Source organism: Malania oleifera, chromosome 2 (genome assembly GCF_029873635.1).
Source record: "Malania oleifera isolate guangnan ecotype guangnan chromosome 2, ASM2987363v1, whole genome shotgun sequence".
Lineage (NCBI taxonomy): Eukaryota > Viridiplantae > Streptophyta > Magnoliopsida > Santalales > Ximeniaceae > Malania > Malania oleifera.
In genome coordinates, this window is record NC_080418.1 from 142,412,326 (window position 1) to 142,431,155 (window position 18,830).

Sequence of the window (18,830 nt, forward strand, 5' to 3'; positions counted from 1 at the left end):
AATCTAATTCCCACCATTGTTGATTATATTGTTGTATGTTTTACTATAAATAGGTGTGTGTATGTGTTGTGATAGCGTGGTGTGTTGAGAGAGATAAACCAGTGAGTGTTGTGAGAGTTGTTTCCTCTGTATTATTATTTCAGATTGAAATATATTTGTGTGCAATTTGTCCTCACTGAGTTTCAGTCACAACCAGTGACTGAGCGTTCCTCTCCACCCATTAGTGGTATCATAGCGTCTAGGAACATTGAAATCTGCCAAACAGAGTCAAACAAAGAAAAAATCCGATTTTCTCCCAATTTTGAAGTTGCTCAAAATTCAAAATTGAGCCTATCATTTTAAAATTCAATTCAAGACGATTCCAAAGGTGAAAACCACGTCTCAAACAGACACCGGAGGACTCCTCACGCGCTTCCACGCGCCTCCAACGAAGACAGCGCTCCTCCCACGCGCCGCACGTGCCGACGAAGACTTCGGCAGCCGGCAACACCGCCTCACGAGCCCACACGCGTCTTCTTCACCCGATTAGCAAGATCCGACCCGGAAAGCGACCCGCAACCCGGATCAGCGACCCACGTGCACAACTCGAACCGCTGATCCGTACCCGAGATTTGACCCGCATCAGACCCGCCTCCCAGCAGCGGACACGCGGCACGCGCAAAGAACGCCACGTGGCGTAACGGGGACATTAACGCCGTTAAACGGCCGTTAAATTAAACCGGTTAGTTAAAAAATTCACCAGAATTTCCTATAGCCGGTTCAGTGATTTTTAGACTAGTTCTTTGCAAACCAAAACCAGTTCCTAAGGTTTTGCAATCTTCTGAATTTATTGGTGGCATCAGATTTTCCAAAATTAGTCCCCATTTCTCTGCTTTTTATATATTGAATTCGATGGCTAACGGTACTATCCAATCGGTCATTCCAAAATTGACCCGAAAGAATTATGACAACTGGTCGATTCAAATGAGAGCTGTTCTAGGTGCTCAAGATGTCATGGACATAGTTGAAGATGGGTACAGAGAAAGCCCATCAAAAGAAGCCGAAGCAGCTATGCCCGATGCTCAAAGAACAACCTTGCGAGCCGATTGAAAGAAAGATTGCAAGGAAAAATCTATAATCTACCAAGGCCTTGATGAGGCCACGTTCAAAATCATCGCCTCTGCGAAGACATCTAAAGAAGTCTGGGACTCTCTCCATCGAACACACAAAGGTGCAGATAAAGTGAAAAAGATTCGTCTTTAGACATTGCGAGGTGAGTTTGAATCTCTCAAAATGAAGTCTACTGAATCCATTGCAGACTACTATACACGAGTAATGGTAGTATCAAATCAAATTAGAAGAAATGGAGAGACTCTCAATGACGAGAGAATTTGTGAGAAAATTTTGCGATCTTTAGATCCAAAATATAATTATATAGCTGTGACCCTAGAAGAAAAAAAAGACTTGGAAACAATGTCTATAGAAGAGCTTGTGGGCTCACTCCAAGCCCATGAGCAGAAAGTCAATAGAAGAAGTGATGATAAAGCACTGGAGCAAGCCCTCCAACGAAGTTCTCCCTTACTGCAGAAGGATACGACAAAGGGGGGACGTCACAGCAAGAAAGAGGACGAGACCAAGGATCTCGTGGAAGAAATTCTAAAAATTTTAACTCCAGAGAAGGTGGCAGAGGCAGAAGAGGTCCCACTAGAGGAGGACGAAATCAACATAGCTATGTCCCACAAGGCAGAGGACAAAGAAGAAAAGGAGGATACAATAGTCGCTCGAATGTAGACAAAAAAAACATTCAATGCTACAATTGTCACAAGTATGGACACTATAGCAATGAATGTTGGGGGCGACAACAAGAAAAGGTTAGCGAGGAGGCCAACCTTGTCGAAACTGATCATGCAAATGGAGAGTCGTTGATGCTGATGGCACACAATGCAACTCCTCAGGACCAGAGTGTTTGGTACCTTGATTCTGGAGCCAGCAACCATATGACTGGCAGAAAGAATCTATTCTTTGAACTTGATGAGAAAGTTCAAGGGGAGATCTCTTTCGGCGATAATTCTAAAATCCCAGTCCAAAGGAGAGGAGATGATCAAACAAAAGTCCGGAGATCATGCTTACATCTCCAATGTCTACTATGTGCCAACCATGAAGACTAATATACTTAATCTCGGACAGCTCGCGGAGAGAGGCTATTGAATTAGCCTCAGTGATAAGCAGATGGTGATAATAGATGCTCGAGGAAAGCTTGTTACTCGAGTTCAAATGGCAAAGAATCGAATGTTTCTGCTTGCCATTCAACATGATACGCCAAGGTGTTTGAGCGCTATCATCAAAGACAAAGACTGGCTATGGCATCTAAGGTATGGGCATCTAAACTTTGAAAGTTTGAAACAATTGGGAAGCAAAAAGATGGTGAAGGGCTTACCCAATATCCATAATCCAAATGTGATATGTGAAAGTTGTATTTTGAGTAAGCAACACAGAAACAGCTTTGGAAAGCAAGCCGACTGGAGATCAACCATGCCGCTCCAACTAATACACACAGATGTGTGTGATCCACTAAGACCATTTTCGAATGGACAGAATCGATACTTCCTCACCTTCATCGACGACTACAGTAGGAAGACCTGGGTCTACTTCCTGAAAAGGAAGTCAGAGGTGTTCGACAAGTTCAAAGAGTTCAAAACTCTTGTGGAGGAACAGAGTGGCTTCCGCATCAAGTCACTCCGGTCAGATCAAGGAGGAGAGTACAAAGACCAAGCTTTCCTGGAATTCCTTAGACAATAAGGGATTCAGAAACAGTTCACACCATCATACACTCCCCAGTTGAATGGTGTAGTTGAAAGGAAGAACCACACAATCCTTAACATGGCTAGAAGCATGTTAAAGGATAAAAATGTGCCCAAGAGTTTTTGGGCAGAAGCAGTGTTATGTGCAGTCTATCTGCTCAATAGGTGTCTGACGAAGAGTCTTGATACAAAGACACCATATGAAGCCTGGAGTACTCACAAGCCCAGTGTGAGTCATCTTAGGGTGTTTGGCTCCATAGCCTACGTCAAGATCCCAGAAGCAAGAAGGACAAAGCTGGATGATAAAGGAGAGAAGTGTATTCTTATTGGATACGGTGATAGCACCATGGGATATCAACTCTACAATCTCATCAACAAGAAAGTCTTTCACAGCCGGGATGTCATCTTTGAAAAAAATGAATCCTGGAAATGGGACCAAGCTGAATGTTCCAAAGATGCGGAATTGACACTTGAAGGAGAAGAACCTACACAGACTAGAGAAGTGGCTATCGAGCCACAAATTCCTGAGCTGCAGACACCTACACATGGTTCACCACAGACGAATGAAGATCCATCACCAATAGAGCGTGAAAGCTCAAACATGAGACCTAGAGGAGCTCGAAATCTAGCCGATCTGTATGAAAATATAGAACCAATGGAAGAATATGTTGCTCTAAACTGCCTGTTGCTAACTAGCGACCCAATTAGCTTTGAGAAAGCTAATGAAGAAAACAAATGGAGAAAAATGATGGATAAGAATATTCAATCCATCAAGAAGAACAAGACTTGGGAGTTGACAAATCTCCCGAAGGGCCGCAAAACCATTGGTGTGAAATGGGTCTACAAGACCAAAAAGAATGCTCAAGGAGAAGTTCAGAGATACAAAGCAAAACATGTCGCCAAGGGTTACAAGAAGAAAGAAGTGGAATTAATATCTTGCAGAATATATGATCGGATGACTAATATTTTCACAAAGCCACTCAGACATGATATTTTTGTAAGACTGAAGACAATGCTCGAAATGACAAAGTTAGGAGAGTCAAGTTTAAGGGGGGATGTTGAAGATTAAACTTGAATAGTGGGACGGTGGCAACAAAAATTTAACTGCAGCAGCTTCATCAACTGGCAGCCCACCTCCATTGAAGTTGAGCAAGATTCGGCCACCAACCTTACCAAACTAGTCACAATTGTTGAAATCTAATTCCCACCATTGTTGATTATATTGTTGTATGTTTTACTATAAATAGGGGTGTGTATGTGTTGTGATAGCGTGGTGTGTTGAGAGAGATAAACCAGTGAGTGTTGTGAGAGTTGTTTCCTTTGTATTATTGTTTCAGATTGAAATATATTTGTGTGCAATTTATCCTCACTGAGTTTCAGTCACAACCAGTGACTGAGCGTTCCTCTCCACCCATCAGTATTTAGAAACATAAATTTCATTCGATCACACTGCTTCAAATTTGTGATTTGGGTTCTAAAATATTATGTATGTCAATAAATATTGAAATTTGAATAGGATAAAATAAAATGAATGTGTTGAATTATAACTCATCTTTGGAGGATTTTTTTTTTTTTTTTTAAGAAGGGCGGCACCTCTATTTTTTTATTGATAATCCCTCACTTTTGGAGGAATTATCCACTTGAAACCTATTAGAAATGGGAGGGCTCAGGGGGCTTCCATTCGTGAAATCTTCTTGTCTACTAAAACTAAACCCAGCGGAGGTGCGTGTGGGTACAATACAATACGTTTGAGTTAGGGCGTAATGTATTGTATTATCATATGAGGATATTTTGGGATTTTTCACATGGGGCTATATATACGTATTGTAGTTAAGGATTGAAATCCCGAGGCAGTTTTTGTTTGATTATGGTGGAAATCGTATAGAGGCTCTGTAAACGTAGGCAGATTGATAAACCCCATAAATTTGTTATCCTTCTTCTCTCTTTTGATTTTCTTTATTTTTCGTAATTGTTGTGTGTGCGTGCATAAGCTTAGGGCATGGCTTCACAACAGAATGATTTGTGACCGCGGAAATTAGTTTTGGTGTATATATGATTGTGGTTTGGAAGGCACTTCATTTAATATGGATTCGACTATGTGATTATCATGGAGATGATTTTGATATGTCATTGTGACGTTATGGTAAGTATGAGAATGATTTAAGGATCATTTCGAGGTGACAAGTGGGCATTGAAAAGAAAAAAAAATACATAAAATGACATTTAAAAATGAAATTTCCTAGGCTCTAAACTTAATCAGGAGAAATTGAGCGTGCATAGGCTTGAAACTATTGCTCCAATGACATTATTAATCATTAATACAAACATTTTATAAGTGATTGTGCCATCCTTGTGCAGCTGCTCTAAATTATATGGTAATAATTTAGTTAACATAGTCACTATAAAAAAGAGCTTGTTTAGGAAAAATAAATCAAGTGTCGCCTAATTTGCAAAGTGATTAAGAGGAGAATTTCCTAGAGATATATAAGTCAAACACTACAGACGAGACTCAAATCGCCTAAAGGATGGAATTTTTTATCACCTAGATTACAGAGAGCATAGAGTAAACATGCAATAATTAGACAAACATATCAACTATAATAATTAGGACCTTTAATGTTATGCAATTGTCCCAATTTATGATTAGGCTTTATGTTTATAAATTTTCTCTGCTATTAAAATTTATTATTTTGAATTTATGTTTGTAACCGCAAAATTAATGTAAGTTTGACTCTAGAAGGGTATAAATACATGTAATGACTTTTGTGAGGGGATCTTCAACTCAACTCAACAAATGCCATGTAATAGTCTAGTGCTAAATATAGCCTTTGTCCCTCACATCTCTTTCTCTCTTGCTTTCTTCTCCCCTTAGTCTCTTCTCTCTCTATCCCTCCTTACATCTTATAATTTAAGCTTTTTCATCTCCCTCATACAATTTTTATGACTATATTGCTATCCTAACACTTTTTATGAGAGTTGACGTAACGAGCCCATTTACAACCAATCCAACTTCTATCCATCTAAATTCACGTCATCCTTTAAAAAGTGTTCGGCTTTTTTAAATAGTAAGTTAATTACAAATATTTTAATTTAAATATTATGTATGAATTCTTCAAACCAAATTTATTTACAATGATGACACTTTTTTTAATTCGGTTTTATAACATTACTAATTTTATTTATAAGTTATTCTATTGAAAGATGTGTCGCATCTCTTTCCAAGCACAACATGTGGCAGTAGTCTTCTCTTCTTTTCTTCTTTACACTAATTTTTTTTTTTTTTTTGCATTGTTTTAAGATATTCTTTATTAATTTTTCCTTTTTTTTTTTACTTAATTCATTTAGACTTTGTTGGATAATTGGTTATTACAACTCTTGTTATGAGGTACATCATGTGTTTACACTAGATTCAATATGACTTCATCATGTGTCTCTATTTTAATTAAATTATGTAGTTATAATTATTTTTTATTGATATGGTGAAATCATATTGAATCCGATGTATATACTTGATGAAACTAATTAATAATTTCTCCTTATAGATCATATTATTTTTCAAGACTGTATTGAAATGGGCATATAAGGTCATTTTTTACACTAGAAGTTATATATATTAACATGATGAATTATTTTCACTATTGAAATTAAAGTTTAAGCATATAAATAATAATATTTTATCACATAGTCATTAATTGATTCTAGGCATAGTTTTTCTTCCTCTTACATGAAAGTAGGCTAGCAAATAAAGTCAATTTCAAGGCACAATAATTTATTCTAAAACAAGCTTAGGATATGATCTTAAAATTCAATCTATCAACCTTGAAAAAAAGTATGACCACTTCTAATTTAGTCGTTTGTCTATATACACGTAAGCAAATAACTTCAAAGTCTTTTTCTCTTTTTCAACCCACTTCTTATTGCTTATATTATGAACATATAAATAGAATCGAGTGAAACAGATAGGTCTCTCTACTTCTATGCATTGACGGCACAAAAAATCTATCCTATTTCCTAATGTATTAAATATATGATTTGGTCGATATATTGTGATTTCTTTGTTTAAAGCCTTCTATTATTTTGGTCTTAGCTAGGGCAATGCAAATCCCAATAACAAGGGCAAATTTCGACTTGTGACTTCGTTTTGGATAGCTCATGCTTGATGGGCTTCCAATAGACCCAAAAAAAAAAAAAAAAAAACAGAAGAAGATTTGGTTCAAATATAGTAATCAAGATTTTGGAAGGAGGCGCATGGGAAGAATGCATGAAAGTGATACAATTTTAGTGGGGGGGATACAAAACTTACATGATCATTACATGTAGTTCTTTAAGGAAAACTCAACAAGTCATAAAGTTGCACAATGAATGTGGATGATAATATCCTTTGGCTCAACAAGCATGCATTTTGTGTGCGTATTTGTGTGGGTGGTGAATTACAATGTGGGCATACATAAAGTGGAGTGCAAGAGCAAGTGTTGGTAGACATCTTGATTTGTGTCTTGAATTGTAGTACACTTTTTGAGTAGTCAATTTCTTATTTTGTTTTGGAAAATTTTTGACTCTTTTATTTGTAGTTTGCCCACTATGAAGATGCTACACTTAATTAGGATCGCTTTGAGCCTTTTATTGGATTCATTTCAAGTCATTGTTGGTCAATTTCATATATTATTTACAATGTTTGAAAATAGCAGTATGAAGAGTTAAGAACACAATCGCAAATTAATTGTCTATATATGAAGTTGGGCTTTGGTGACCCTAAACTCATAGATTTGATTCCCTTAGTTATGATTTGCCTGATGAATTTCCAAGGATGCCTCAATGGATGGGCAACAATATTTTTTTATCCCTTGATTTGGTGTCCTTTGAGTGAGTTCGAAGGACTTGCCCAAATTAAAGTTCAGGGATAATAATAATAAAAATAATAAGAATAATAATAATAATAATCAAAGATCTTAAGAACACGATTGTTTTGATAGATCCTTAATTGTGTAACATAGATGTAAAATATGATTGGTTAAGGGGGATGAAAGTTTCATTCCATTGGCCATCACAAAGTAATAAGAGAACTCAAAATTGGCCATTCTTTTTTTTTTTTTTCTTTTTTAAAGAGGGTGGCACCTTCATTTATTTATTAATATACCTTCACTTTTAACAGAAGAATACCGTAGTTATAAGATAAAACGAAAGGGAGAGTACAAAAAAACCCTCAGAAAAAAAAAAAAAAAAAACCAACACTGGCAACTAACCAAATTAGGATAACAAAACTAAACATAACTAATAAAGAAAATAAAAACATAAATACAACCAAAATTAAAATAAACTACATGAAACGAAACTTTAGAGTTGAACTAACAATGAACGTAAACTATGTTTGTACAACATTGACATTTAATATATCTTAAATTTTAATCATATATATAAAAAAATTTTCGTTATTATTTTTCTTTCATTTCTTTTTCTCACAAAAAGTCCTTATCCAAACATAACCTAAAGGTATTCTGGTTTTCCCTGACTCATTTGTTTTTTCAATTTCTTTTTATAAAAATGACAGATAATTATCATAACCAATCAAGTTTAACTTATACTATTCGTGCAGTCTCGCGAAGCTTGCGAGCCTTATCCACCGAAACAAACGCATCCTAACTTTCTCAACATTCATGGATGCTTTCCTTATGTGTTTGGGATGCAAAGGGCCAGCTGGAAGTACCTTTACAATCCACAAGAGGAAGAGATGAAGCAAAGAATCCTTCTTTTCACAAGCTTAACACACAAACCTCATTTGTTTTATCATTCAATCCCTTTTTTAGCTTCATCCCCAGCTATGAAGCAATGACCTCTCTCCACCCTGTGCTGCTCCTCCTACTAACTCTTCATCTCATTCTTTTGCTCTGCAGCTCTCGCTCTTGTAATGGTATGGTAATTTCTCTCACTCTATCTCTCTCTCTCTCTCTCTCTCTCTCTCTCTCTCTCTCTCTCCTCTCTCTCTCTCTCTCTCTCTATATATATATATATATATATATATATAATATTTCTAACCTATGTTTGAGAGTGTAGGGCTTAGAGTTTGGGTTTAAATTTGTGTATATATATACAAGATTTAATTGCAGCACTTGGAAATCAAAGGAATGGTTTGATCTTTGGGCAGGAAATCCCTCGTGTTCACATCACATTGAATGCTTTCTGCACCCGTTTGGCATACAAGATCATGATATAGTTGAGATCTTCACACCACTATTCTGCAAAGGTGAGGCCTTCTGCAAAGGTGAGTCCTTCTGCAAATGTGTGAATCAATGTGGGCATTCTTTTTTCTCAAAGAACCCGTTCAATACGCGCAGGAGCAAGAGAAAAGTTCTTTCGAGGCATCAACAGGTAGAGGAATTCCTTAAACCTATCAGCCCTTTCTCAGGATGATACTGCAGACTGCTTGGCCGATGAAAGCGCCAGGAAATTAGAAAACAAGCCTTGCGACGCCACCTTACCGATCGGCGAACCTCTATTTTTCAATTACTTGAACCTTCCAAGGAAGTGTCAGGTAAAGATGAATAGCATAAAAAAAAAAAAAGGTAATACTGCAGGTATGCATTCCAGGCCTGCAGCCTGTTCTCGTGCTCTCTCACTTCACAGAGACTTGGTCTGCAAATTACCTCAGCGATCCCAACTACACCAACATTGGGATCACATTTGCAGCTGACTGGGTCATTGTTGTGTTGATCAGTTTCGAGGATTCTTAAGGGAGCTGGTTTGGTTCCATGGTTAGTGCACTGATCATTCCTTGCTTGTTTTCTTGGCTGACCAGTTTTTTTTTTTTTTTTGCTTCCATATGTGGAGTAGTGGAAGAGGCGTAGCTATCTAAGGCTTAAATAAATTGAGGACCACACGCACATTGAGCATGCATGCCCTGTGCCTGGGGGACGGTGCTGTTGTACGGATTCGGCTGTACACAATTAATTAATTCTGATAATGGCATCCTTCGACCTCCGAGAAGAACAACCTAACTGCCTAGCCATGCACCCTAATAATAATAATAATAATAATAATAATAATAATAATAATAATAATGTAAAGGGTGGAGTTTTGGGGGTCGATTTTTTATTTGAAAATTATATGTTGATATTTAAGTATAGAAGTGAGTCTACCATTATGATTGATTACACGAGTATCTAATGATTTTCAAACAACATCGTCTCAGGATTTGGGTTTTGAATATTTAATTTTTAAAAAAAAATTATATCTTGATATTTTATTTTAGTGTAGAAGGGTGGACGAATGTATTCACTAGCACGAAAAGAATCTTGAGCGATAATGGTCCCATGCATTATGCGTATGCATTGTGATGAGTGGAGTGGAGGGGAGCACGATTTGGAAATTGAGAGAGAGGTAGTGGTGGTAGGATACTATTTATATATATATATATTCAATTATATTGGGATGTCATGGCTGTAGCAATGCATCCCATGTCTTGAATATGAATTGAAGCATGCTATTGAATTGTCTATTTTTTCACTTTGGTTTTGGAAGGTTTTGGATGTTTGTTTGGCTTGTTCATTTGGGGATCGTTTGGATGCATTTTGAACCTTTTTATATCTTTTTTCCTATAATGCAAAAGTAAATAACAGAATGCAAAGTGTTTGACAAAATGCTTCAAATTATTTCTATTGATTCAGAATTTTCTTGACACCATATTGTGCCAAAATACAGACTTATATACACATTTGACATTCCTTACCCACCATTTCATGCTGATGTGTTGGTGCGCAGGTAGCAAATACAAGAGCCCATACTACATGAACAATAATACATCACAAGAGTACATATTGCATGTTGGAGTCTATAGACACCCCAATTTTAACTAGACCACTCTCTTTCTCGATGGAGGATCCTTTGTAATAACATGTTAATTTACGTAAGAAGGGGTCAACTTAGTATTCTGCAAATTTGAAGATTTTTTTTTGAAAAAAATACAATTAAATTTTTTTTATTGAGTCTTGGTATTAAATTCGTTTTAAATGGAGTCCCTGTTATTTTTGAGTAATTGTGATTTTAAATTGAATCCCTTTTATTTTAAAATTGAGTCCCGGATATTCTAAAATTGAGTCCTTGATATTTTAAATTGAGTCACGGTGATTAAAAATTGAGTCCCGTTTATTTTAAAATTGAGTCCCTTTTATATTAAAATTGAGTCTCGGATATTTCAAAAATTGAACTCCAGTTATTTTAAAATTAAGTCTTATTTATTTTAAAAATTAAGTCCCTTTTATTTTAAAATTGAGTCCCGGATATTTTAAAAATTGAGTCTCGGTTATTTAAAAATTAAGTCCCTTTTCACTTAAAATTGATTTATGAATATTTTAAAAATCAAGTCCCTGTTATTTTAAGATTAAGTCCTGTATATTTTAAAATTGAGCCCCGCTTATTTTAGTATTGAGTTCTTTTGTTTTTGGGAATTAAATTCACCCTTTTTTACAACTATGTCTCACAAGACAATCAATGCTTCGTATTTTATACAGGAATACATATATAGGGGAATATATAGAAGGGAATATGTAAGAATATTCAACGCAAAAGAGAATATATCAAAATATCCAAATTTGTATTAATTGGGGAATCTGCGAATTAAGTAATGAATTTCAAATCCCTAAGCCTATAAAACGGCATGCAAGCATAAGGTTTAGGGAGGAGACAAAAGAAAACAAAAGAGGAGGGCAAACACACAGTCGTGAGCCAGGCATACTCTCCCTCACACACGCCTACACATTATTATTATTGTATTGTATATGTTATTATTATTATAGGGTATATTGTATGGCACATTATTGTTGTATTGTATATTAGGTTTTTTATTGTTATTATTGTATATTAATTGTAGGCTTTGATTTGTTTTCATGTTATATTGTATATTAATTTTAAGGTTTTAATTTATTTCTATCTTATCATTGTTACACGAGAGTCGGGAGCCCCAAGACCTTCCAAAGGAAAGCAACCAATCTAAGACCACATCTCCAACACAGGCCTTCCACATGGCCACTCAATGGAGAACTCGGGTCCTTCAACCAAATGCTTTACCAGAGGAGGTCTTCGGGGACCGTACTACCTTTCTGATGTGTAGGATCCTCATAGAGGCAAGCACAGAGCATAGTCGGCGCCATGATATGATCATTGCAATGAACCTATTACAGTTTCGTTAAACCAAAAGTTAGCCTAGCGCCACTCCTCAGTGACTTGACAGGTTATGGGTATTAACTGTAAAGATATCTCTCGTAATATCATAAAGACATTACAAGTACATAGAAGTAAGAGAATAGAAGTCCTTCGGGCAGATAGCCTTTAGGGGAAGAAGGAAATTAGAAAGCCATGGAGGAACACACAAAGGAAATTTATTTCTCTAACTCTGGTCTGAGTTGCGCCTCCTCTACCTTACAAAAGGGAAGGCAGTCCCTTTATATAGAGGTCTGAGACCCTGAGACTTACATGATATGCAAACAACGAGAGTGACATAAAGCAAACTCGAAAGAGACATAAAGATGGACGATGACATAGAGCAAAGTCGGTGAAGACTTTGTGGCGTCGACTAACAACTTGACGAAGACGACTCAACTACTGACAACGCATATAAATAAAGGTGACAGCACATGGGCGGCTGCATTTGTGCGGGAGTGACCCACCACCTTTAATTATGCAAGACTTATTGACAAATCAAGCCAACAAACTTAGACTTTAAGAAAACTTACAATACACACAGACATAGGATGGCCCACTAGTGTGGACTTTAACAACAATAATACATAAAGTAGACACGGACGTGGCTTGTCATTTTGGACTTCTGCATGATGGCGAGAGGTTGAGGTTGACGTAATCTTCATCCGTAATCTGTCCATAAATCGGATGGTAGAACGTCATTTTCTTGTATGGATTGTCTTCATCATCTATGTCCAGTGGATCTGGATCTGGAGGGTCTGGTGGCTTTGGAGCAGGAATCTCGTCCGAAATAAGTGTGACGAGTTCGGAGCAGGACATCAGGTCATTCAATTCATAGAGGTGGTTCAGTAGTGAGGGCTTGTTTCTTGGCCATGTAGAGAGGTTGTACAATGTATCCCATTCCTAAACTTGATTCTGGGACCATAACAACTTTCTGGTAGGATTGTAGAAATACGGTCGATGGAGTATGAAGATACTGTGTACAGCAGTTGCTTCAGACGGGTCCATCTTCCAGAGGTTGTGGTTTCCCATGAGGGCGGTCAGCTTCCTTCTCCATGTGGAAAGTGGATAGAACAACTGGAGGAAGGTCCAGAACAGGGATTTTTGGTTAGCTGGATCATCAAGGTGAGCATACGTCTCCTGTAGAGGGAGGAATACAGCATGTACCTGCAAAACAGAAAGATACCAAAGATACCATAATACATGTGTATTGAAGGATGATGGATTGATGACGTAGGGATTAAGGAATGAGTAGGCTGGAAAGGTAGGGTATTGGCCTATGGTCTTGGCATAGTGGCAATAGAAGATTTTTGCACAAGATTTGATTTTGTCTAGATCAGTGATGTCAGGGTCCATTTCTGGAGGAAAGTATATTTGGGTAGAGGCACTGAGGTAGAGGATATCAGGAGGTGAGGAAGAAGATGAGGCCATGAGTATCAGTGGTATGGCTTGGTATTTAGATATGATGAAGGTTGTTTTTCTAGGGTGAGATAACATATCTGCGAGAACATTATGATCGCCTTTTATATGCTTCACGGAGAAGTCATATCGGGAAAACCAGTCTTTCAGTCTGAGTATCTGTGGATCAAGGAGAATCTTGTTGTGGAATTCAAGCATCTTCGAAAAAGATGAGTTGTCCAATTCAAATGTGAAGTGCTTCGATCTGAAATAGAAGTCAAATTTTTGGATTCCATTTTTCACCGCAATTATCTCTTTGAATACGGTGTGATAGTGTTTCTGCGAATCTTTGAATTCTCCACTTGCGTGTCTGCAATAAGCTCTTCTGTTATCCTTATCTTCAAGAAGTAGGGCACCCCAATAATGGTCACTTGCGTTTGATTGGAGGATAAGATTACCGGTAGATGGAGTAGTCAGAGGCAGTGGATCCTTGGCTTTTTTCAAGTACTTGACAACATTTGTCTGATCAGAGCCCCATGGGGGAGGTTTCTTTTTCAATAGCTGTGACAGGGAGCTGGTGTGATGGCTTGCATGCGGGATGAAGTCTCTGATGTAATTAATTATGCCAAGAAATTGTTGAATTTCTTTGACAGAAAGATTAGCATCTGGAAACTACAATGATTGCTCTGCGAGATGTGGACCTGGATAGATGGTATCGTGGGAAATTTTCATCCCCAAAAAATCAATTTCTTTTTGTCCAATCACACTTTTCTTTTCTGATAACATTATCCCGTACTGTGATGCCAGCTGGTGGAAATGTTCAAGAAGCTGATGGTGATCTGCATGACTTTTTGAAAACAATAATATATCATCAATGTAAATCAGGGTACTATGCAGAATAGGATTGAAGATCCTGGTCATCGCTTTTTGAAACAGTGACGGTGCGATCTTTAAGCCAAAGGGCAAAACCGTCCATTGGAACTGTTCATTCGGAATACAGAACGCTGTCTTGTATCTGTCATCTGGGTGAATGCCGTGTTACCAAAATGCACCTTTGAGATCAAACTTTGAAAATATTTGTGCTTCAGCGAGATGGATGAACTGTGTTCTGGGTTTTGGAATAGGGAACTTGTCATCCCTGATGAACACATTCAACGGCTTGTAATCAATAACTAATCTCTTTTTTCCTCTAATTTTCTCTGATCTTTTTTCAACATAGAATGCTTGACATGCCCAAGAGGAATTGGTTGGTTCAATGAGACCTTGTTTTAATAAAGAATAACATTCTTCTCTGGCAAGCTTGAGGTCTGATGGAGTCATTCCCGGATGTGTAGCTTTAGTTGGACTAACATCTTCATTGAGCTTGAAGGGAATGTGGATGAAGAAATCTGGGTTTTTCCAAAGTGGATGATCATGAATGAACTGATCATGACTTTTTGCACATAACTTCAGAAGTTTGTCTTGAATGGGCTGAAAATCTGGAGGAGAATATGAAAGAGAATAAATCTTGTTTGTCTGGGTAAAAGGCTTGAATTCTCTTTTGTACTTAATTCCAGTGAGAAGAATTCTTAAGGATTTTGAAAGACAATAAACATCCCATCCTAATAAAACATCCTTTTGAGGAAGAGGACTACCGATAACCTGAGTCCAAATGATGCAATTAGGAAGGAGTTTAATCCCAATTTTCCTTTTGGAAATCAAGGTGGTTGTAAATATTTGATCATTAGCAGCTCTGAAAAATTGAGTATGGGAAGACCAACAATCTGGTGGTAAGACTTTAGGATTGATCATGGTCTTATGAGATCCTGTATCAATGAATGCAACGACAGGAATGGGTTTACCATGTTTTTCAGGAAGGAGCTGAATCTGGACATGAGGACTGATATGAGAATCTGGAGAGAAGAGGATAGGCTGGACTGGTTTAACTTGAAGACTTTCGTCTGACTGATTATCAATGTCTAAATCAGAATCTTCTGAATCAGTGAGGACGAGAATAGTTTCTTCAGTCATCTCTTCTTGTTCTGAAAGAACAAATTCTGCATTTGCATCAATTTCTTCATTTTGTAACTGTTGAGCAAGCTTTGCAGATTTTGTCCTGTTCATCGGGCATTGCTTTGCATAGTGTCCTTTTTTCTTGCAAATGAAACATCGAGGAGATTTGTCATGTCCTCGTCGGTTCTTCTTTTTGAAGAATCTGAATCTTTTCTTCTTTCTGTGATCTTTCTTGGAAAGTTTGTCAGAACCATAGTCTTTGAAATGCTTCTTCTTTTTGGGACTACAGATGCAATTCTTTTCTTTTCATTTGATCTGTAAGTAGGGCTTTTTGCATTGCTTCGTGAACTTATGATTCTGCTTGATCATCTTTGAGAACAATTGATGAGTGTCACATAACTTTTCAAGAGCAGTGAGTGCCAGTTGATGAATTTCTCCTAAAGAGATATCTTTGAGAGGTCGGGAGAGAGAAGCAATATTTCTCTGTAAATCTGGCTGGATATCTTCTAGTAATGAATTAATGTAAACTTGTTTGAGATTATTATCATGAAATCCACCAAGAAGATAATACCGTTTAGACATCCTTTGATAATGAAAATCAAGATCCTTTTTCTTTAAAGAACAACATCTCATTTCAAAGTATTCTTGTCGAACAACATTGGCATGAATGTCTGGATCACCAACAAATTCTCTGTAGAGTGTTCCCAAGGCAAAGGAGGGAATCTGGGAATTAATGAAAGTGACTTGTCTAAATTCACCAAGACTTTGAAATCAATCTCTTAGTGTACTAGTAAATCTGGATGTATTCAACAAGAACTGATTGTAATGTGTTCCCGAGCTTTGAGAGTTGGAGGTCAATCCATGCACCGAATTCACAAATTGTATCTCTCCACTGAGTTGGAGGTAATCAATCGAAAGAGAACCATGAGTTGTTGTTTGAATGATGAGGAGCCAATTGAGGAGTAGACGAAGTGGCTTAAGAGGGTTCTTCCACAATAGGAACTGTGGTATTGGTCTCTTCATGGAATTCTTGAGTTCTGGATGATCCTGGTTCTGTGGGAGATGCCATCATCATATTGGTGAGATCAGTAATTTCTTGATCTGAGGAGGAGGATGATGTTTCAGTTTCAGTGGAAACATCACTGTTGTCTTCAATAGGCATTTCAGGAATGGGATCAGCAAGGAAAGATGGAGATTAATCAGGTGAAACAAATGGGCTTTTGAGTTTTTGATCAAAAGGTTCAGGAGGCAAAGGTTTTGCTGGAATTGGAGATCTGTGAGTAATGGGAGCTGCTGGAATAAGAGAATGTTTCTTGAGGATTTCAACAGTGGATTTGAAATGTTTGGAGTAATCAGGCCGTCCATAGAATGGTGTAGGTGGTGATTGTGGAATGAAGGAATATGATGGAGCATATGGAAAGGCTTTAGGTGTGTAGGTTGGTGTGGAAGTTGGACGATTTTCTCGTTCAATCTGTGATACTTCATCTTTGAGTCTTCTGATTTCTTCTTCTTTAGCATTGAACAATGATCCAAAGTATCCTTCAAAAATGAACCCTGACATCACTGATCCAGACAAAATCAAATCTTGTGCAAAAATCTTCTATTACCACTATGCCAAGACCATAGGCCAATACCCTACCTTTCCAGCCTACCCATTCCTTAATCCCTACGTCATCAATCCATCATCCTTCAATACACATGTAACATAATAAATAAAATGGTCAACCTGAACCCGTGGGTAGGGGGGACACCTATCAAGCACAGCGGAAAACCTAACAGCAGTAAACATAAAATCTCAAACATCCAATCATAAAACATAATACCAGAATTTACTACATCATCAATATACTATTTATAGGTACAATCTTCAAAAAGTCAAAACAACACTAGGACCATACAATAAAAAATCTCTTGTTCCTAGTTCAACGCTTACCCTTCTAGTAGGGAAGCTCCACTCACTCAATGGCTGCCTTGGCCCGCCGGTTTCTCTAAGTTTCCTGAAAAATATATTAATGTTGGCGGTGAGACACTTCTCAGCAAGGGAAAATAAACTAAATATAGCTGTGTGGCAACATGAATTTTTAATGCAATTATACGTACACAGTACATTTCAGATTTCATAAATGTTCATCATATCATACTGAATAATCACATGCTTTCGTATTTTCTAGTAAGTCATATCATACATAAAAAATCTATTATACCGATAATACTGAAATCATATACCCAGGATGAATAACTAGTTGATATCATGTATTACCCCCTATGACGAGTTGTGCAACCTGAAGGCGGGACCCGACAATGGCTGCTTGACCACTGCCGAGTCAAATATGTCTGTAAGTACGATGAGCCCGCCACACGCTGATCTGGACTGCCAGGTGGACGTCCACACTCTACTGAAAGTCACATCGACTATCCATCTCTAATCCCCTCGTGGGATGGTTAGCACTAATCTGATGTAGATATCTAATCTACAATATAGCTAAGGTGCCAAGCTCCCGAACAGAACTAAACTAATATCCGGGTTCTGATAACATATAGTACATAGCTATATATATAGCATCTTTCATAATTTCATAAGTACGGCCTCGTACCGAAAACATAAATATGGCCTCGTGCCGATAACAAAAATACGGCCTCGTGCCGATAACACAAATACGGCCTCGTGCCAATAATATAAATACAGCCTTGTACCGATAACATAAATACATGGCCTCGCGCCAAAATCGTTTCAGATATATGTATTATGAAAATAAATCATTTATCATATATTCGTCAAAATCATCACAAAATAACTCATCCTTTCATAATACCTGAAACCATGCTTTGTTCGTAAAGTCCTTCATATCATAATACATTTCACGTAAAATAATATTCATGCCACACATGTGCCGTTTAAAGTTATACTTTATATTCTAAAATTGTGATTTTCCGGCATCTCATACATACATATATATATTTTAATCATCATAGCAATATTTTCCTAATCGTACATTCCATTCGTAATAAAAAAAATATAACATATGCTTTTCTGAAAATAAATTTACTCATAATTAATAATAACTTGCATGGAAAATAACTGCTTTAGTTTATTCCCTTACCTGACTACTGAGAAAGCCCCCAAAATATCCTAGGCTAACCCCCGTATGATTTCTTGATCAATACCCTGAAACTCAAAACTTCCAGTATTAAACATCAGTATTTTCATGCGTACATCATTTCCTATAACTACCATAAAGTCTAATTTGACTTAAAAAGCCTTACCTCAACTTAGAGATGTTTTCTAACTTCGTTTCCCTAACGATCCGCTCTGGAAAACTCATAGAGAACTTCGCCAAGAGCGTCGTGGTAGCCTTAAATCTTCGATTCGGCGACTAGTGGGGCCAAAATCGAAGAGAGAAGTGAGAGAGAGACGTATGAGAGAGAGAGAGAGAGGAGAGAGAGAGGGGCGTTGAAAATGACAAAATA